Here is a 23637-nt window from a genome sequence, read left to right as displayed (position 1 = left end):
CCACAAAGCGGGCCGTATCTGTAGCGTTACCAAGATAAGGTTTCCCTCCTATATCCATATACTATAGACCATTTTGGTTATCCCTTAAGACATGATCCACTTGTATGTCCCCACATAGATGCTTAAGTTATAGACAGATAACCAGAGATTTTAGGTTTATTGTTTGTGGTAAAGCAAATAAAACATTCAACTAAGAAAAATCAAGAAGTGAAGTAAAATATCATATATTATACATCGCAAGCGTTCGTTCAAACTATTTACAAACTACAGGACACGAGACTTTAGGGCATCAACACCAACAATCTCCCACTTGTCCTAAAGCGAAGTGAGGTATACAAAAACTAGTACAAAACAATAAACTAGGGCATAAAAGCCCAGTACGAAAATCTCCCACTTGCCCTAGTCCAGCCGCGGGCGATCCTGTAGACCCATGTTCTGAAGGTGACCCTCAAATACTATAGCCATGAGAGCCTTCATAAACAGGTCGACAACATTGTGCTCCGAAGCTATCTTCGTAATGATTACGTCCCCTCGATGCACTATCTCGCAAATCAGGTGATACTTTCGCTCTATGTGTTTGTCGTGCCTGTGACTCTTAGGCTCCTTGGAGTTCGCCACTGCCCCACTATTATCACAATAAAGGGTAATGGGCCTAGACATATCTAGAACAACTTCTAGTTCTGTCAAGAACTTCTTGACCCAAACGACCTCCTTAGCAGCTTCGCAAGTCGCTACGTACTTCACCTCCATAGTGGAGTCAACGATGCCCTTCTGCTTAGTACTTCGCCACACTACAGCTTCTCCTTTAAGAGTAAAGACTAACCCTAAAGTGGATTTGCAAAAGTCCCTATCAGTCTGAAAGTCAGAATCCGTGTCTTCAGTAAGGATCAAATCCCTAGATCCATACACGAGCATGTAGTCCCTCGTTCTCCGAAGATACTTGAGGATGTTCTTCACTGCGATTCAGTGACCCTGTCCTGGGTTAAACTAATATCTACTGACTATGCCCACAGCATAGCAGACGTCTGGTCGAGTATGGAGCATCGCATACATCAAACTGCCAACGGCAGACGCATATGGGACCCGTCTTATTTCCTCAACCTCTTGAGGCATCTTAGGACACATGTCCTTAGACAAAGAGACTCCATGCCTGAACGACAGTAGGCCCCTCTTGGAGTCCCGCATCGAGTACTTGAGCAACATCTTGTCAATGTACGATGCCTGAGACAGTGCTAGCACTTTGTTCTTATAATCTCAAAAGATCTGTATACCCAGAACAAACTGAGCCTGTCCTAAATATTTCATTTGGAATTGGGTCGCTAGCCAATTCTTAACTGCAGTAAGTAGACCTACATCATTGCCAATGAGTCATATATCATCTACATACAACACTAAGGATACTACTAAAGCATCGACGATCTTCTTATAGACAAAAGGTTTATCAACATTCTGGTCAAAGCCATACGATTTGATTGCAGTATCAAACCGTATGTTCCAAGATCTAGACGTCTGTTTTAGCCCATAAATGGATCGATTCAGCTTGCGAACCTTTTTCTCTTGACCTTGGGCTATGAATCCCTCAGGTTGCACCATGTAAATGGTCTCCTTAAGATTGCCATTCAGAAAGGCTGTCTTGACGTCCATTTGTCAGATCTCAAAATTATAATAAGTTGTAATGGACAGAAGGATGTGGAGCGAGTTTAACATGGCAACATGTGAGAAATTTTACTCATAGTTGACTCCCTCTACCTGGGTATAACCCTTTGCCACAAGTCGAGCCTTGAAGGTTTGCACCTTCCCATCACCACCCCGTTTGCGCTTGTAGATCCATTTACAACCTATAGGTCTTACCCCATCAGGCTAATCTACAAGATCCCATACTGAGTTGAAGTACATCGACTCTATCTCGAGATCCATGACCTTGACCCATTTAGGTCTACATCCTCCATTGCCTTCTGTTAAGACAACGGATCCTTAATGTCGCCATCTCTTACCATAGCAAGGATTTTTGTGAAACCCAGATAGAAAACGAGCGGGTTTGCAACCCTCCCACTACGTCAAGGTTCCCTTAACTCTTGAGATGGAACTGACCTACTAGATGAACTACCATTAACAACTCTTGCTGATGAAGCAAGATCTTCAACAACTCTTATTAAAGTTTCAGTACTTTCATTGGAAAGCTCACATAACACGACTTTACTATGTGGACTATGCTTTCTAATATGATTCTCCTCCAGGAAAGTAGCGTTCGTGGAAACAAACACCCTATTTTTTGACGAATCATAAAAATAACCCCCTCGTGTACCTTTGGGGTAGCCTAGAAGGAGGCATAGCCTCGCCATGGTTCCAACTTCTTGGGATTTGCCTCAAACACATGTGCAGGGCAACCCCAAATGAGAAAGTGACATAAACTAGCTTGACGCCTATTTCACAACTCCAGAGGTGTTCTTGCAACACTCTTGGAAGGAACACAGTTGAGAATGTAAATCGCAGTCTCCACTGCGAAACCCCAAAACGAGTTCGGTAAGGAAGCGTAATTCATCATCAAATGAACCACGTTCAATAAGGTTCTATTTCTCTTCTCTGCTACACCATTCTACTGAGGTGTACCCGGTGCTGAGAGTTGGAAAATGATTCCATGTTCTATCAAATAGTCCTAGAATGACAAGTCCAAAAACTCTCCACCTCGATTCGATCGAAGTGTTTTAATCCGTCTATCCAATGCGTTTTCAACTTCAGCCTTGAACTCTTTGAACTTTTCAAGGGATTCAGACTTTCGTTGCATAAGATAAACATACCCATACCTAGAGCAATCATCAGTAAAACTGATAAAATACTCATAGCCACCTCAGGCTCGCACATTCATAGGACCAAAAAGGTCAAAATGTACTAACTCAAGAGGCTCTTTGGCTCGATAACCTATTCCAGTAAAAAGTCTTTTAGTCATCTTACCCTCAAGGTAAGATTCACACACTGGTAAAGAATGTTCTTCTAACTCACTTAGAAAGCCATTCTTCACCAATCTCTTAATCCTATTGAGATTGATGTGCCCTAATCGAAGGTGCCAAAGTTGGGCATTTTCTTTTGGAGAAATTCGTTGACGTTTAGATTGAGTTATGATAGTTTTTAATAACTCGGTGTTATGAAGGGAACGTATGGCTAACTGTCTTAGCATATACAAGTTATTTTCCAGATAAGCTATACAAATATTAACACCATCTTTATGAATAAACACTTTATCCACATTAAAAGAAAGCGTATATTTACATTGCAACAGGCACTTTATAGAAATAAGGTTCCTCTTAAGTTCAAGAACAACATATGCATCATTTAAAACTAGAAACCCATTATGTAAAGATAACTGGATCCCTCCCATCGCCACAGCTGAGACGACGTACCCAGTGCCCACTCGCATCGTCATTTCACTAGCCTCTAGCTGTCGCCATGATCTAATCCCCTGAAAAGAAGAACAAACGTGATTGGTGGCGCCCGAATAAATTATCCAGGCAGAATCATCATTCTCCACTAAACATGTTTCAAGTACAAGTAAATCATATTTACCTTTATCTGCCTTGGCCTTAGCCTTGGGCCTTTCTTTCCTTCAACCAGCGAGGACAATTCCTCTTCTAGTGTCCATCCTGATTGCAATGGAAATATTTTCCCTGTTCAACCAGCGGCAGATGCCTTTTTGGGGCGGCAGGTAGTGGGTTAGCAAGCGCCTTTCCTTTCCCCTTACTACCCTTCTTTTTCTTCCCCTTTGCAGAGTTAGAAGTAAAAGGTGTAGACTTCATTCCTGAGGTCAAACCTCGATGGAACATCCTTGAGGATGAAGCAACAATAGCATTAGCCTTCTTCCTCTCCTTACTTTTCAGTAAAGATTGGTATGTCTGTAACTCGTTGAGGAGAGTTGTAAGGGTGTATTTAAATTTCTTAAGAATCACATTACTAACAAAGTGCAAAAAGCTCTCCGGCAAAGAATGCAGGATTATGCTAACCTTACTGCCTTCATCGATAGTAGACCCATTCAACTCCACCACATTGAAGTGGACCATCACGTTAAGCACATGTTCATGAAAAGAGGTGCCTTTCTCAATTTTAGAGTTGAATATATATTTAAAAGCCTCGTGCTTGAACTGTTCATACGGTTGTCCAAACATCCCTCGCAGGGACTCCATGATCTCACACGCTGAGACCATGAGCTCATGCTTCTTGCCCAAGATGTCAATAAGACTTGCCAAGATATAACCTCGGGCGTTCTCATTTGCCCGTGTCCATCGCTCGTATGCCTCTCGAAAATTTTTTGCAGCATTCGGAGCTGGAATAGGAGGACAAGCCTCCGTAAGAGCAAACATGAGATCCTCGATGATTAGAATAGTCGTGATCATGTGTTTCCATGTTGAAAAATTATCGTCAGTTAGTTTCTCATTGCTAAGCAATGCTAAAGTGGCTATAGCCATTTTCAAAAACTTGTTGCTAAAATACGAACAAACTTTTATAAGATTATACTAAACCACATTTTAACCAATGAATTTTAGCAAAATAGTTTCAAGTACCCTAAGTGTAAGACTTCTATTTTGCAATGATGCCCCAGCGAGGTAGGACAAACGTCACCGGTGGGGTTATTAGATGCCCCTTCATTGGGATGAGACCTTCTCAACCATTAGACAGAACCAACTCTTGGAACTGAACCTAACAACTACCATTTATTTGGCCCAGAACTATTAACCTTCAACAATTTTGCGTAAGTGTGACCCCTCCCTTTCGGTGCCAGAGTCTCGCCCTAATGAGCCCACCATAGGGAAGAAGTAGATTAGGACAAGAGACTAAGTAACCTTATCCTTTTTCAGGAGATCAAATAAAGAAACACATAAAACTGAAATCCTATAGGGGGACACTCCTAGGGTGCCTCGAGGCGATGCATAGAAACTTTATTCAATCTAACGAGGGAGACCGTGGGATATGCTGTCACACTTCCTGCTCCCACTTACTATGAACACTTTCTCCATCCACCTGATAGTGACCTACCCAAACACAATTCTTTAGGGGGACACTCCCAGGGTGCCATGAGGCCCAGGGTAGATCTCACGGTGTGGACTATATAGGAGAAACATGAAAGGTTTAAATGAAGCATCATATGCTCCAAGTATCTCCCACTGAATGTTTTACCTAGGGGTTCATTAACCTAGACAATTCGGCTACTGATTTTCGTCTGTCATCTTTTTAAGTCCGCTCATAAACAATTTTTGTCTATGAAATAAACAAGTTCAAGTAGTCACATTTAAACACTTTAATGGACTGTTCTTAACTTGCATGTATGCATCAAATATATCTAATTCACCTTTCCAGGTAAGTTCCTAGGTAGAGGTGTTACGTTTCCGTCAACTTAAATACTCCAGCCTAGACAGAACCTGCCTTAGACAAAAAGTCCCTTATAGATAGATTTGCTACATTTTAATCTTTTATTAGTCAATTTAATCCTATTAGACTGATCAAAAGATTAAAGCCTAAAGGTTTCTAATCATATTAGAACCGTGATCTTAGGTCTATGTCATCGAAGTTTTAAACATTTTAAAACTATGTATTATATCTAAGTGAGCATGCATGTCTTTCTTATTGCTTTTAGTTCTAATTTCTCTTTAACCTTTAAAAAGAAACAACTAAAACACATTGCACATAACTAGGTGTTTATAATGCTTATAAAGTAACCTATGTGTCATGCTTCATACAATGTCCAATCATTACTGTACATAACTTTTATATACATGTAATAACAAAGCAAACATGCTTTCCATACACCCTTACTTTTATATGCTTTCCATAATTAATATAAAGATGATGCATGTCAATACTTTTTATGCATGTATAAATATAACTCTTATATTAGATGATGCATGAGCATGCTCTTACGTAATTAAAACATGCTTCTCTAAATCATAACATTTATAATAAAAAGATGATACATAACCTAAGGTGGGATTTACTATATATGCATACCATATGACATAATAAACATACATCTCATGTAATAAACCAAAGATTAATAGACCGGGATGAACCTTTACAACACCGGAATGAAATAATTCTATCAATTACATTTTTCATCGAGCAAAATTGGTTCACAGGCGAATCGAGTCTTGAACCGCCGGGTGAAGCTCCATCGTTTAGTAAACGCCTCCAGGTAAACAATCGCTTAGCACATATTAGAAAATAGCGTGAAATGCTAGACGATCGCTTAGACGACAACGAGGCTGCGAAGCCTGATTGTCTAGACGATCGCTTAACACACGAAGAGGTAAACAATTTACCATGCGTTACTCCTCGATTGTTTATTCAGTACTAAGTGATGAAGCTTGCTGAGCTAAGCGATCGTCTAGTACACGCGTGTTAAATGATTCCCGAGCATCTGATACTCAGCGATCGCCTATCCCATCGTCTACACGACCCAATCAACTCTTGTTCATCTTCTTCCTCGATCAAAGGATGGACATTGATGGAATTGGTAGAGGGGAGGAGGAAAAGCGATCGTGTTGAACGAACAAGCAAGTGCGAGATAGTAGAAGACTATCGTATAGTCGGGTGCTTGTCGTTTAGATCGGGGTACACGATAGGTTTAGCTAAGCAATCATCTATTAAATGGTGAGCGATCGTTTAGGTCTGCTCGGCGTGCTAAGTGATCATATAGAAAATGTAAGCAATCATTTTATACGCGGGTGTGCGGTCGTTTAGGAAGACGGCACTATCGTATAAGCTCTCAACGCTAAGTGATCGTATAGATTCACACCGTGAGTGATTTTTCTTGCGTTTCTTACAAAATGAAAACAATTTTCATTTTATTCTTCAATTACAAGAACTGAATTCGAACTTCCCACTTTCGCACGATTCCGGAGAACTACTCGGCCAATTATCTCATAAGAACCTAATTAATTAAATAATGAATATAATCATATTATATTCTTAACCTATAGTTTAATATCATATATCAACTATAGTGTTTTCTCCTCTACTTGATATAAATTGTATTTATATCCAACTTCCTTCAAAATAATGTATCTCATCCATTTAGTGAATCACATCATATATAATTAACCAGTTCAATTATATCATATATAATCGAACTCCCTTTTGTCAATTTGAACCTTTTAAACTGACCTAAAAACTGATTTTCAACTTTATCCAAGCTATCAAGGGACCTTATGGACCTATGGCTCGAAGCTCTAAGAGTACGTGAATAGCTGACTAAACTCTTTAGCCATGAGATCCACCATCCGTTAACTGCCAGACATTCCACTAAAGACCAACAGCTGAACACTTCTTACCACAGATATATTTCTATGTCCATCAGATATAACCAATCATGAGTACGATAACCCTTCACAGATGGTCGTAAGTATAGCTGGGGCAAATTACCATTTTTCCCTTATAGTTACATCTCACTCCTTAAGTACCACTGATCCCTCTAATGAATAATACAACATAGTCCAACTATGTGTGAATACCTCTCGGGCCAAGAGAAGGTGTGTGGCGCTATATCCTTCAAGTCCTGGAATCAACTCTTAAGGGAGCTATCTATGTACTTACCTCTGCTTCGAGAAATGAGTGAATTTCATCTTGTGTAGCTGAGTTCCCAGCTCCCAAATCAGACGAATTCCTAAAGTGGTAGATTTGAGTCGGTGACCTGGCCACTCGTACCCATACAAATCAAAGGACCGCCCTCAATGGCCGGAGTTCCCAACTCACTCAGGATTGAGGTCATGTTACCTATGGTCATCCTAGTAAAGTGAAGTCTCCGTCATGAACGGTGTTATATAACGAGATGTTAACACTTCGTGGTCAGATCTTATACAAACTCTTTGTATAGGACGGCCCTGATCACATGTCCCCTACACGAATGATAAGGATCAGACCATCTGTTACAAGTTACAACACTTTTAACTATTCCATAAAGCGGGCCGTATCTGTAGCGTTACCAGGATAAGGTTTCCCTCCTATATCCATATACTACAGACCATTTTGGTTATCCCTTAAGACATGATCCATTTGTATGTCACCGCATACATGCTTAAGTTATAGACAATAACCAGGGATTTCAAGTTTATTGGTTTGTGGTAAAGCAAATAAAACATTCAACTGAGCAAAATCAAGAAGTGAAGTAAAATATCATATATTATACATCACAAGTGTTCATACAAACTGTTTATAAACTACAGGACACGAGACTTTAGGGCATGAACCTCAACAGGAAACACTAAATCAAGTTGAATTCATGAAGAACACGTGAGGGGTATGTAGGGTTTTTAGGTTATCACTTCAGCAAGTAACTCAAATTGCTTCATTGTTCTTCATGCATGGAGCTTCTATATATCGGTAGAATTCATGCAAATGTACAGGGTTCCATGGTGGGCAGCTCCAGCTTGAATATCATTACCAAAGTGAAATTGAAATTTGATGATATTCCATCAAACATGTTAGTGGGTTTTTCCCAAAAATGGAAAAACCCATTAACCTAAAATGATTTCAAAAATTATTTTATTTAACTTAATTTTATAAAATTAATTCAAAATAATTAATTTAAATAAAACTAATTTTAATTGATTTTTAATTAAAATAATATTAATATAATATCTAAATATTAAATTAATAAAATATCAATATCACCAATAAATCAATTTTATATTTAAATCATAATTTAAATATTAATTGATTTTCCAATCTCGTTTAATTTCAATTAAATCAAATGTTTATAATTGTATCATATACAATCAATCAAAAACCCGTTTGAATTTGAATATTTCAAATTCATAACCCTAATCTCATACATCAATACTTAATTTGTTATTCCAATTTTATAAGCTAGTAGAGGGACCTAATGGACCTACAGATCATGAGCTCCAACGATTTGTAATTAATTCATTAAAACTCTTTAATTAAATTAATTACTATTCATTAATTATCAAGACACACCACTATAGCTCGATAGTTGCACTCTTCTCTTTGTAGATATATTTCTGTCCATATAAACCATAATCAATAAGTTGATCTTTCACAGGAGTTATTGTTTTACCCTTGTAAATACATTTTATTCCTTAAGTTCCCACTGACCCCCCAATGAATAATTTGATTCAGAATACAACTTGTGAATCATGCCCTTCTCTACCATGAGAAGGTAGGGCCCCGATTGTTCAAGACCTAGAATCAGCACTTAAGAGAACAATCTATCTAATGACCCTAAAATCTGTAGGAGTGAATTCCATCTTGCAGGGCTATGTCCCTAGCTATCTATCCAGTCTTATCCCCAAAATGGAAGGCTTATTGAGTAGTGCTGTTAGACTACTCTCACCCATGCAGATCAAAGGATAATCTCGAATAAACAGGAGTTCATAGCTGGCTTAGGATTAAGATCGAGTTATCCTAGGTTACTTAAGTATGAAATAGTCAGTTTTAATAGTAAATGGTTGTTATAAAGAAAAGTGGCCATTTCGTGGTCTAGTCTATATGCAAACTCATTGCATAGGATGCTCCCACTCACATGTCTCTACATGAATGATCTGTGAATCACATCATTTGTATTACCTATACAAAATGGACCGCATCCAATAGTGTTACCAGGATCAGATACCCAATTTCATCCATATACTTATAGACCATTTAGGCTATATACTATTAACTTGATCCCATTTATGTCACCACATAAAGTTAAAGTATTCATACTATAGCCATGGATATGTTTATTGGATTTTCATAATAGAATACAAAATCAACAACTTTATTGAATAAGATACTCGATAATATTTTATTGATAAATAGAATGTTTAACACAAAATTTACAAACTGCGAGTTCTAGAACATTCCCAACAGAGAAGACATGATTGTCACACAGATAGCCTGATAAGACAGCTTAGTTGATCCGTTTATAAAGACCGTCTCGGATAAGGTTTTTGAGGGTCACCTAGTGAATCTAAGACTGCGGGTGATATAAGTCTAGGGAAAGTGGGAGAATTCATGGGTATGTAATGCCCTAGTTTATTGTATTTATGTTCTTTCTCTCACACTCAACATTGTATATGTAATCCACTTGAGTTTCAATCCAAGTGGGAGTTTGTTGGGTCGTATGTCGTGATACTCTTGGTTTGTAAACATTAAACATATTCTATTTTGCAATAAAGATGTTATTGAGGTTTATTCAGTAAAATTGTCATTGCATGTGTGAATTTCACCTTTTAAACCTAAATCCAATAAGTTGAAGAACCCTTGGCTATAGCATGAATACTTGGACTTTATGTAGAGACATAAAACTAGATCAAATTCAAGTAATAGCCAAAATGGTCTATAGTATAACGATAAGTCAGAGCACCTTATCCTGGGACAATATGGATGCGACACACCTTGTAATTGTTACAATAAGTTGTAAACTGTTACAAACAATGTGATCCTGAATCGTTGATGTGGAGACATGCAAGTAGAGGCATCCTATGCAATGAGTTTGCATTAGACTAGAAAACGAAATAGTCAATTTTACTTTATAACGGTATTTACTGATAAGACTTGACTTTTTCAATTTGATGACCTAGGTAACTCGATCTTAATCCTAAGCTAACTATGAACTCCTATTTATTTGGGATTATCCTTTAATCTGCATGGGTGAGAGTGGCTCAGCATCGCCGACTCAATAAGCCTCCCATTTCAGAGGTAAGACTAGATAGATAGCTCGGGACATGGTCCTGTAAGACAAAATTCACTCCTACTCGTTTTAAGGTTAGTAGATAGGTTCCTCTCTTAAATGCTGATTCCAGGTCTTGGACAAGGTGTCCCACCCTCTCTTTGACTTGAGAGGGACTCGGTTTAGTGTTTGGACAACAAACCAATTGTTCACTAGAGAATTAGTGGGCCTTAAGGAATAAGATTTAGTTACAAGGGTAAAATGACAATTTTAATCCAGCTGTAATTAAAACAACCTATGAAGGATCGACTTACTAATCGTGGTTAAATCAAGTAGACAAAAATATATCTACAGTAAGAAGAGTGCAACTACTGGGCTTTAGTGGAGTGTCCTGATAGTTAACGGATGTTGGTTAATAGGGTTAATGAGATTAATCCGTTAATCTTGGATTGTAGGAGCTCATGATCTGTAGGTCCATTAGGTCCCCCTACTAGCTCATATCGGACTAAACATTGGAACAGTGTTGGAAGAATTTGAAATGTTCAAATTCGGTTTAAGGGAGTAAATATTATATGTGATATAATTAAAAAGTTTAATAATTGAATTAAACAAATTGGAGAATAGGAAATATTTAAATATTCTCTACATGTATAGGGATTCATGTTCGAGATATGTGTTTTATTAATTTAATATTTGATATTAAATTAATTAAATTAATTCATTTTTAGTTAATTATTTAAAGTTAATTATATTGAATTAATTTTAATTAAAATTGAGGAAAGTTCATTTTAATTATGAATTTTAGAAATTCATTTACAATGAATTTAAAATTAGAGAGTGGGAAAAATCCCACATTTCCCATTTTCTAACCCTTTTTTAACAACTATTTTCCACTTTATTAAAATTGATTTGGTGTCAACTTTTAATGCAATTATGACTGCATGTACATTCTCTATAATTTGGAGATTTTTTAATTGTTAAAAATTCATGCAATTTTGAAGAATTTTGGCTAATTTTATTCTTCAAAATGTTGACTAAAAAACTGTCCAATTCCCGAAATTCTCCTAAATCTCTTCTCAATTTGGATCTCACAAGTCATTCCAAGGCTGGAGAATACCAGGGAAGACTCTTACGGTGGTCCACAAACAGTTTGTGATAAAAAATCGTCAAGAATTTTGAGCAATTTTGAGTTCTACAAAGGTTGTGATTTTTAAACCCTAATTTCATATATTATGAACATGCAGAGTGCTTGATAACTTGTAGAAATACAAGTTATTGTCTTTTAAAAGTTGGAAAAATTAGGATTCTTAATGACAAAAGCACATTCATCTTAAGGAAAAATGCATGAAATTCTTCAAACACACCACTAATTCTTGCAAAAGCAAGCTTCTTGTTAAAACTGGTTCATTAGTGCATCTTATTACAAGATTTCAAGAAAATTCACTAAGTTTTGCAAGCCAAGCGAACGCAAGGGCATGCGTCCGAAGTTTTCCAACGTAGAAAAGATATATTGGCTCGCGCTTCTTCTGTCAAATCACCACTTGTAGGTATGAGTATCTGACTGGTGGCATTTGAAAAGCATAAGAATTGGCAGGCGACTGACCAGGCCATGGAAATTAATGTTGTCTTGTCACAAGTTGCTGAGGAAAATGCATATAAATAAGAAGACTTGCAGCCAAAGAAAAAATATATATATCATTCTTAAGAAACCATAGAACTTAGTTCATAGCTGCTCTGCCGTTGCAAGAAGAATATAAGAGGAAAAGAACCATTATCATCGTTGACCAAGGAGAGTTGTTGAAGACTAAGCTCGAGATAGAATTCTTCATCATTTCTTCACCAAGTTGGTTGCACACGCATTTGAATCAAGCCAAAGAGGACAAGAGATTGAACTCTGCGGCTTGACTTCTTTCCTTTCTTTTATTTCACTTTTATTTTCCATTCCATGCGATTAAGTGTGATTGTTGTAAAAATAGTTTCTATTTTAAAATTCAATCTTACATTTGATCTATCCACTCTTTTCTCTCTGTTTACATTCCATTGTATGTCATTGCCACATTCCTGATTTGTTGCATACTTAAATTTCAAGCTTTAATCATCTTAATCACTTGGTTGAATTTATAAAGTAGTTAAACTATTCGAGAGAATAGGATAAGTAGATAACGCATTGAGTCAAAACACACAATATATTTAGAGAAAAATACTTGTGTTTTTACTACTATGTGACCAACGCATGCACCCTAGAGATAGGAATATATGTGACATTTGCATTGAGAAGCGTTGAATAATATGATATGTGGAACAAAAATCTAATGCATCCACATACACTTGGTTTGTAAACATGCATTCATATCATCTTTACTTCACCCTTACACCTTCACACACGTGTTCATCTTACTTGGAATCAATGCATATCCCAAGCATTTAGCACCACTCATTCATAAATCCCTCTATTTCACTTGAACTTCTATGTCCTCTTATATGCATGCATTGAGAATAGTGTAAATAAACTTCTCCTGCATTAATCTAGGAACTTTCTGCAACTAAAACCATGCAAGGCTTGCGTTAGCTTGTCATAAAATCCCTTTGTTCGACCCTAGACTTACCAGGAACCTTAGTTAGATTTATACTTGGATCTGATTTAGGAAAAGCTTGTATGCATTATATACAGTGCAATGCATCATCTCAACGCATTACCTAATCTTCTCACCTAGAGAAGTGATTCATCATTCATTTCCATCTATCTTAACCTCACTTTTCACCCTTTTTACATGCACTTTTAGATACAAATCATGAGGCAAACAAGTTGTTGGCATCGTAGTCGGGGATTTTAGCAATAAAGCTAGCCAAATTTTTGCTTTTGTTTCTTTTGTAGAAAAACTTGCTAATGAAGAAGTATTACAAGTTAAGCCTAAGCTTGTTAACGTCTTATGAATAGGGAAAGCACTCCTGAGCTCATATATGTCCCCAAAGTTGAAAGGACCTTTAGACGAAGGAGCCGAGCTAATTGTCATCGAAGGTTAAGGAAACAACAAAGACAATAACAACAAATGACCGATGACCAGATAAACCAGAACTTATCTCAACAATTAGTAAATGCTGCCCAAAACCCAATCCTAATGGTAAATAACAACACGCGTCCAATGCGAGAGTATGTGTCGCCTATGCTGTATGAATTTTCGCCAAGGATCATATATCCAATGCCTGACCGGACGAGATTTTAGATGAAGTCAATGATGATCTAGATGCTTCAAATAGTAGGTCAATTTGGAGGTGCCCGCGACAAAGATCCATAGGCCCATATGAAACGTTTCCTGGAAACATGCAACTTATTTGTGATTCCTGGAATCACACCAGATGCCAAGCAATGGGCAAGTTCCTTAGAATCTAGTGAGATAACAATGTGGAAAAAGTTAGTAGAAAAGTTTATGCAAAATTACTTTCCTCCCACCACCAACACAATGAGGCGTAAGGAGATTATGAACTTGAACAAGGAGAATATGAGACCTTGAGTGCTACACAGGAAAGATTCAAGGGATTGGTCAAGAATTGTCCTAACCACGGGCTACCCTTGACTGTTCAGATGGAAACTTTTTTACGGGGGGCTGAATAGAGCTTCCTAGATGGCAGCTGATGCAGCTGCAACTGATGACATAATATACAAATTATATAATGAAGCTAAGGATATCTTAGACCGCATCGCCAAGCATAATATGGATTGGGTGGATGATACCTATGATACTAGAACAAATGGCAGGAGGTGTTCTCAGAACGTGAATAGTATTGGCTCAAATGCAATAGCCATGCTCTCTATACAAGTGGCTACAATGAAAAACCTATTACAAACTCTATCAATAGGAAATGCAGCACACATCCAAAAGGTGCATCAGGTGGATGCATTCATACAGCCCATGGCTAGCTGTGTGGGCTGTGAACAACCTCACTTCTACAATGATTGCCTGCAAAACCCACAGTCTGCCTGTTTTATAAAAAACAATCCATTCTCAAATACATACAACCCTAGATGAAAAAACCATCCAAATTTTTCTTAGGGAGGTCACCAACAAGAGCAACAACATCCTGGGATGCATCAACAACCTAGGCAGGGGCTACCGCCTGGATTTCAGCAGTTGCAACAGCCTCAGCATCAGACCTTCAATAAAGGTGGTCAAGCGTCGAGTGCAACATCTCCACTTGAAAATCTCTTGAAGGAATACATAACCCAATAAGATGTGTTACTAAAGAGTCAGGCGTCGTCAATCAGGAATTTGGAGATGCAAATAGGAAAAATTTCAAGCAAATTGAAGAATTGGCCGCAAGGAGTACTACCTAGCAACATTGAGACCCCAGGAAGTAGCAATGGAAAGGAACAATGTCATGCGGTGACTGATAACGTGCAGAAATGCACGTTATTACAGCGCAAAGTTATAAAACAATGCAAGATTGCAATGGTAAAAATATACAATATTGCGTCCAAAAGCATTAAGTTCACAACGTTGTGATCGCATGCATCCATCACATTAAAACAACTAACTTATGTATTTTTTTGTAGAAAATATGTTGGCGCAAGGCGGAAATGCGATCTGAAGAAATTAACGTCCGAGCACATTAAGAGATTGCGACTGTAAGACTATGCGATCATTTGCGCTCGTGAAAATCTGCTCAAGAAGGTGGCCACATAGAGCCAGCACATCAAGGTGAGCGCATCTGGGTGAAAGCTTAATAAATCACGATGTAACAGAAAGCTGATGACGGTCGATTCCAAATTAAGTTGACAAGCCGTGAACGACCTACTGTAGCAAGTACACTCAACTTTTCGGTGACAATTATTGCACTATTGCATCAGAGAGAGAATTAATGTCATCCCATCAGTGCAGTCATAAGAGAGAAGAAAAGCTTTTCACCTTAAAGCTCTATAAATACCGAAGGCTACCTTCATTGGAGGAGTTGGCTCAAGTTGGCCCAGTTTAGAGATTTCACCACATAGACGATAGTTTAGCCATGTTCTTAGTTTTCTTATACATAGAAGGCGGAAGCGAGAGAAGGGAAAAGACACCGGAAGATTGTCCTGGTTAGCTCGAGAGAGTGCCAGGGAGGGTGAAAAAATAGAGAGAGGGTCGACTCTTGCGAGAGCAAGAATATCTCTTGAGCAGAGTAGAGAAAAACTGTGTAAAAGCCTTGGGAAGCAAGAAATTGCTACCAGGCTCTTTATTCTTATTCCGCATTGTCATTTTGTATTTCGATTATATATATATATAATGAAACTTGCTTTTCTACATCTGTTCACTCTCTTTAAAATATGCATGAGTAGCCAAAACTATCGAATGGGTTGAGAAGTACTTAGCTAACATGACCTAGGATCTTCATTGCATGCGATCATCTTGTCTTATGTTGTGGCCAACACCCTTTAGAGCTACTCGAGAGAGAATCTAAAGAAAGAACCTAAGACTAAAGAGAGTTAGGTTAGAATCTAGACTCGAGAGAGTAAGATTAGATCTACATAAGCAAGAGATAGGGACTTAGAGATAAGCTCTATTTGCCAACATATATCGCATGCACTCTAGAGATCGGTTATGGTAGTATGTGGTCGCCTTGTATATGTGTGTGTCACTCGTCATCACATAGACAAGCATAGAGGCTTAGATGTAAGTCCTATAGTCATCATCGCATATATCGCATGCGTTCTAAAACTAGAAGCTGTAGCATTTGCGTTGAGAGATGATTTGTTGTTGTATGTATGTAGCATGATCGCATAACATGAACGCAATCCTAGGAAGTGTTAGCTAAACCCCTTCTCAACCTGTTCCCCCGCATACTCATCACATCTTTCGTATTATTAACTTTTTTCTCAACTCTGCCGCATACCTTTTATACTGTAAACAATAAACCAACCAATCCATTGATTTATTTATTATCGCAAAGTGATCTCAAAATTACCATCGCATACTGTTTTCCTTAGTCCCTGAGTTCGACCCTGGACTTACCAGGCAACTCAGTAGGATTTATACTTGGATCTTGTTGAGAAAACTTGCATACACAATGCATTTTCCACCATTGCATTCTTTATTATTTCATCGCATAACAACACACATCAGTGACATTGCGAAGTGGTAGACCTCTAGTTGAGAAAAAAATAAATCCAAGATATGACGGTGATCCTTCAATAGTTGAGAACACAACACAAACAATGGCATTTGAAGAACAAGAAGAAAGAACACCTAGTTCTGTAAATCATTCACACCTAAGCACGTCTAACGCGGGGGCACTTGCGGTGCAACTAAGTGCACCATTCCCTAGATGCCTAAAAAAGAAGAATGACGAGAAACAATTCAAGCGTTTTCTTGAAGTCCTTAGACAATTCCATATCAACACTCCTCTCATAGAAGCATTAGAAGAAATGCCAAGTTACGTGAAATTCTTGAAGGATGTCTTAACAAAGAAAAGAAAGATCAGTGAGTTGGAAGCAATAGTACTAACGCAAGAGTGCAATGCGTTGATCAACAACAACATTCCTGAAAAGCAGAAGGATCCGAGTAGTTTTAGTGCTTAAGATTCTATTGCTTCCGTATGTTAATTGTTAATACCTTCACATCACACATTGGCTGTAAAAGGTGGTCAACTACTTGAGAATATTGAAATTATAAAAGAAATCCATCAAACACAGATGAAAGAAATTGTCGAAGAAGATGTTGTAGTAACTGATGCTGCAACAATTGATACATCGGCACATCCTGACCAAGAAGATGCTGCAGCATCAGACGCTCCATATATTCCTCTAGACCCTATGCCTGAAAAAGTCAAAGTCCCAGCGCATCAAGTCATTTTCAACGCATCAACCCCTTTCAGTGCATCGAGTATTTTTCAGTGCGATATCCTTTCCCAACGCATCAAGATCTTGTAGATGCTACACCATTGAAACCAGTGCGCATAATGTATGAAGCGTTGAAGTCAAAAGAACTCTATTTCAAAGAAAAAGGTAGTCATGTTAAAGCATGGCAAAATCTTCAACCGCGTAAATCAAGACTCGAAGCATCAAAGGAATAGACGTGTTATGGAGCAATGCTTTCATCGCCTTGTTGAGCTTTTACTAAAGAAGTCTCGAGACATCGAAGAACATCCAATTGAGGTAGTTTTATCAGGGATGCTTTCTGTCTTTTTTCTTATGCTTTCCAAGTAGTTTAATTCTTGCAATTTACTGGTTTCCAAAAGTTGAGTAGAGAAGAAGAAAACTTTAGGACAGAGCCTTAAAATTGATGATTTTATTTGTTACATTAGAAGGAAATATTTTCAAAATACATCATGGTGCATGCCATTAGTGCTTTGCTTTGTATGCTTGCATCTGTTTCTCTATATGCTTATTATGATTTTTTATGCCTCAGTTTGTGCTTTTGCCAATTTGCATGCATTCGAATTTTTAGTTTTGCTGATAGTGCATTGAAATTTAATGCTCAACCTTTGTGATTTGTCACGTTTGCGCTTCCCTGCGTTTTCTTTACTTCAACTCATGATGAAATTATGCGCTAGCTTTTATGACCAACCTCTCTGTGTGTTAACTCGCTCTTGCCTTAAATTTTGATAGATACTTCAATCCCCTTAGTCTATAATAGCCTAGTTTTCTTACACTACAGTGTTTCCTTTTACTTAGCCAATGAATTAGGTCTTGCTTGTCAAATATATCTAGTGCAGCATTAGAACCCCGACCCCTACCACATAGTATAAAGTAAGTTTAGAGAGAGAGAGAGGAGAAAACAAAATATAGAGGGGAGAATCTCCTCCTCTTCTTAAGTGAGTAGTCAGGGGTGACTATGACACCCATAATTTTCTTTGTAGCAAAAGCATAGAAGAATAGTGAGTATGCGTAAAAGCATCCTCTTTTGGCGTAGTGCTCATAGTTGGATGCCTGTCATCAATAATGATAACAAGTCAAAACGAAGGTACAGGCACCATTAAGGAAATCTTCCACTCTTTGAATTGAAAAAAAAAAAAAAGCAAAAAGAAAGAAGAAAAAAACCTGCTAACAGTTGAGCACCTAGTCTGTTTATCTTTTGAAAATGTATTAGTGTGTTAGCCAAGTTAGGAGCGAAGAGTAAGCTAATTCTTAGGAAGCATTGTAGGAAGAGAGTTAGGTGAAAATTGGGCTAAGGTAGAATGAGGTGTCTTGAAGAAGTTGAGGCAAAGATAAGTTAGGCTCAGATAGTTGGACATCTATACAATGTATTGCAGAAGCAAAAAGAAGTAAAGATGCATTAGGAAAGTGTAGTATGATGTAATGCATTGAGGTTGAGCATAAAAAAATAATAAAAAAATTTCACAGCATTGCTTGAGGACCAGCAATAATTCAAGTTTGGGGTGTGATAACTTGTGATAACAAGTTATATTGGCACAAAAAATTGGGCTAATGTTGAACTCAATGCATTAGAAAAACTCAAAGTGGTAAGCAATTTTTGTAGAAATACTATATGAAGATCATGGTAGCACAACATGTTCCTTAATGTGTTTTATATCATAAAATTCTTTGAAACTCATATGAAATTGTGCTGTCTCTTATGATTGATGCATCAGAAAAACTGGTGTTTGAAGTATCTAGAATTGACATGCTACAACATCATGGGAACTCAATGCTACAACATCATAGGAACATATTACAACATGGTGGGAAGTTCTCATACTCTGAATAGACATATGGGCCCAACTTATCCTGACATACTGCTAAGCACGTCAAATCACCCATATGCTAAACAGACTTGAAGGAAAAATTGATGTTGTAGTAATGATGAAATTTGAAGTTGCAACATGGTCCTTACGCCCTGAACTAACAAATTGGTTATCATTGTTCTGAGACATCGGCTTATCATTTGAGCACGTCAAATCAACTGAAGGTGGCAAAGATGCATGAAGTTGTCAAATCACAGTCTACAACATGATGATGCTTTAGCATTGTGGGATTTTCGAGATGATAAGATATTCTCAAGACGAATGCCACTATCAACCCACATGGCCGACAAGAGCACAGGTGATATGCCCCACAATGGTCTATGGATACAAAGCTAGAGGCCCTTCTAGTATCCTTCCAAACTCTCACAAATAAAGCTAACATAACGAATGGATTCCAACCAAGAGCTTAGTTAGAAGGATAAATAACTCTTAGATTGAACTTAGAATCTACGAAGATCACTCAAAGATCTAAGACAATTCACTCCAGAATTAGCTTGATCAAGACTAATCTAATGAATTGATTTCAACATCAAATCTAAGGAAAGAATAAGCACAAGCTTTTTAATGTCAATAAAATGAGTTCTAGAGAGCATTACATGCCTTTTTAAAGGCCAAAGTTCGTGCATGGACCAAGAACTCAAAAATCATTCAAATATAATTAATTGCAAATTGTACAAAAATAAGACCTAGGAACTTGAAACTTAATTGCATACTAATTAATTAGTCAAAATAAAAAACTAAAAATGTAGAAAGTCTCCAAATTGTCTTAAATAACTTTTGAAGAAGGTGATAAAGTTGAATTGTCTGTTTGACAAGTTTTGACATCACGTTTTCTCATGTAGTGCACACTTGACCTTCACAAAATCTGCACATTTGTTTTGTCTCTCATGCCATCTTCCAAACTATAGGACTTTTCCGTGCCATCTTCATGTCATTCTCTTCTTGACTCATTGACTAACATTATATATAAATTTGGGCTTAAAATTATTTGTCTGTTGTAAATTTGCTAGCTTTTGAAGCTGTAGTGTGAAAGGCCTCTTGAATCTTCTTTGCCTTGCTTCTTGTAATTGCTCCCTTGGGTACATGTAATGGTTTAGTGGTTGAATTCACATACATTGATAGTTGCCTGCAACATCTATATTACTTGTCTGCAACATGTGCCATAAACTATTTTTGTCCCCCTTTGAGTATGTGGACTATTTTTATTTTGGTGCTTCAGTGAATAACATGCTCATGTCTTTGTTTTTGAGCTTAGATTGATTAATTTGCATTGTACTAGTGTGGTTGTTCAACTTCTTGACTGTAGCTTAACTAAGCCATTAGGAGTAATTAAAGATGTGTCTATTAATGTTGATGGCATAGTCTTCCCCACTAATTCCTGTGCTCTAAATTTTGATTATCATGCTCATCCTCCATGAAACTCTGTTATATTAGGTCGAATTTTCCTAAAAACTAGAGCTAAAATTGATGTAGGAGAAGGGTCTCTACCTATAGAGTTTGATGGGATAGTAAAAAAATTCTCTATCTTGGATAAATCTACTTCCATTAATCTCTTTGCTTCTAGTGAATTACTTTTTCCTCAGGATAATAGTGAAGCAAATATTTTAGAAATGGATGACAGAGAGAAGTCGATCAACTCTGAGTTAGGATGATTAGCCAAAATATGTTCGAGCAACCTACCTTAAAAAATTGTAGGCAGCCAAACATCAAAATTTACTGCTTTTCCTTTATTTTAAGTTTTTTAGCTTTTTTTTTTTTTTTTTTAGTTGAGTGGGAAAATTTTGTTTGCAGAGCATCTTATTGAGGTTAAAGCTCGATGCACGCTTAACTTTTCTTTCAATGTACCCAAATTATGGGGAGTTTCTCTATTCCCCATTAATTTGTTCTCTGTTTTTTGCTTTTTATCTTGACACATTAGATAATTGAAGTAGTAATCTAACATGTAGCAGAATTAATCAGAATCAATAAGCACGCTAACTATTTTTAATTTGAGTCTTAAACATGCTATTCAAAAGAAGTTCAAAGAGGGTTTGAAGCAAAACTTACCTTTGAAGACTTAATGCACGAATTCAGCAGAATCACTTCAAGATTGAGTTTGAAACTTCAACAAGACCACCACTAAGATCTTCTCTACAAAGCTCAAGAAGGAATGTAAGGTGGAAGTACTCAAATCAAGCTGAATTTTGGATGATTTTTTATGGTTTAAGAGGGTTTTTAACCTTGCAGCAGTTCAGTATCAAAATCTCAGAAATTCCACCCAAACTCTCTACATGGAGATTCAATTTATACTCTTAAATCATGCAGCAAAGTAGGCTACATGGAGGGCAGCTCCTACTTGGAGAATTGATGAAGAAGATGGTAGAATTAAGTGATAAACCACCATAGGTTTGGTTAGTGGATTTTTCCTTGTTTCGCCTTTTCCACTTTCTTTTCCGCCAAATACTTTGGGCAGTTATGCTTCCAATGCCCATCCTTTCCGCAATAAAAACACTTTCCTTTTGGAGTCTTTTTTTTTTCTTAGCAGTGGTTTTCTTATTCCCTTTACCTTTCTTCTTCATTTGTACAGATTTATCTTTCGAAGAAGAGGGAATAGACTTCTTGTTATCAGTGGGTCTTGTTCCAGATGTCGACCCCTTAAAAAACTTCTTAGATCGAAAAATAACATATACTTCTTTTTCTTTAAGTTTCATCATTGACTAATATGCCTGTAATTTATTCAACAACATAGTCAAATTATAAGTAAATTTGTTCATAACAACATTGGTTCTGAAATGCAGATAATTCTCCGGGAGAGATTCCAATATCATACTGACTTGATTTATCTCATCTATCATCACCCCATGAGCCTCAGTAATATTAAATGGACCATCATATTGAGAACATATTCTTTAACGTTGGACCCATCTTTCATGCGAGTACTGTAAACATACTTAATGGCTTCATGTTGAACAGAGGATGACGGTTGCCCGAATCCTGGAGTGACGTCATTATCTCACAGGCGGTGGACATTACCTCATGTTTCTTACTAAGTACATCGGATATACTTGCTAAGATGTCGGCCCGAGCTTTTTCGTTAACCCTAAACCATCGATCATAGATGTCCCGAACATTTTGATTAACTGTTGTACTGGGAACCGGAGGACATTCCTTCGTCAACACAAACCTCAAATCATCCACAACTAATATCATATTGATGTTGGATTTCCAGTTTGATATCCTTTGCCATTAAATTTATCGGAAGCTAGCAGTTGTATACTTGAATTTGAAATTGCTGAAAAATTAAACAAATTCTATTAAATTTTATGCATATAAATCCAAATTTTAGCAAAATAATAAAGTACCGATAAATCTTTATTTGTTTGCAACGATACTTCAGTGATTTAGAATAGTTTCTACCGTGAGGCAGTCAACAATTCCTTCACTGAAGCAAGACAATTCTTGACCAAATACTATATCAGAATAACTCTTTATTCCTATAGTTCTTTTAGTTATCCTTTTCAGTCAAGATGTTTACTAACAATTAGTAACTATTGTAAGTGTGACCCGCCATTTTCAGATTTTATAGAACGGTATGAACATGCCCCCGAGGAGGAAGACAATATCCAAGATGGAACTATAAGACCCTATTTATTACTGAAGCTTGGATTGTTCTGAATCTTATGTTACAACCCTCCGTGGGGATCGTCGTGGTTAACGACTAGCTAGTGCCGTCTAAAAACGACAGCAGGTGCAACATAGGAATCTCACGGTTCAAACTAATGGAGGAGACCGTAGGACAATGTTGACACATTTCCTTCACCCACTTACTATGAACTACTTCCCCCATTCACTTTATTATTAACCCATGCACAGTTTCCATATGGAGTAGTTGCGGTAAAAGCGACACGAAGTCGAGCATGGATCTCACGGTGTGAACTCTTGGGGATGTGAGAGCTATTAACTTTATATCGAATATATTGTTGATTTCCCACTGAAGTGTTCTAAATGTTTGGGTATTCATTTACTTAGGTTTAATTATGGCTAATTTAAGAAAAAATCTAAGTTTATGTGATTTTATCCAAGTATAACGTTTACATTTGGATATTAACCTACGACGTCTATGTGTTTAAACTAGTTTTAAACCTCACACCTCTCATGCAAGCTCATAAAATTAGTTAACAACACTCAATATTTCGGTCATAATCCCCCAGGTAGGAGGTGTTACGTAAACCGTCAACTTAAATACCCCCAACCTTAGATAGATTTATGAACTGATTTGAGTTTGT

Source organism: Benincasa hispida, chromosome 2, assembly GCF_027475165.1.
Source record: "Benincasa hispida cultivar pf3 chromosome 2, pf3_genome.v1.1, whole genome shotgun sequence".
NCBI lineage: Eukaryota > Viridiplantae > Streptophyta > Magnoliopsida > Cucurbitales > Cucurbitaceae > Benincasa > Benincasa hispida.
Note: the sequence above shows the minus strand (reverse complement) of the source record.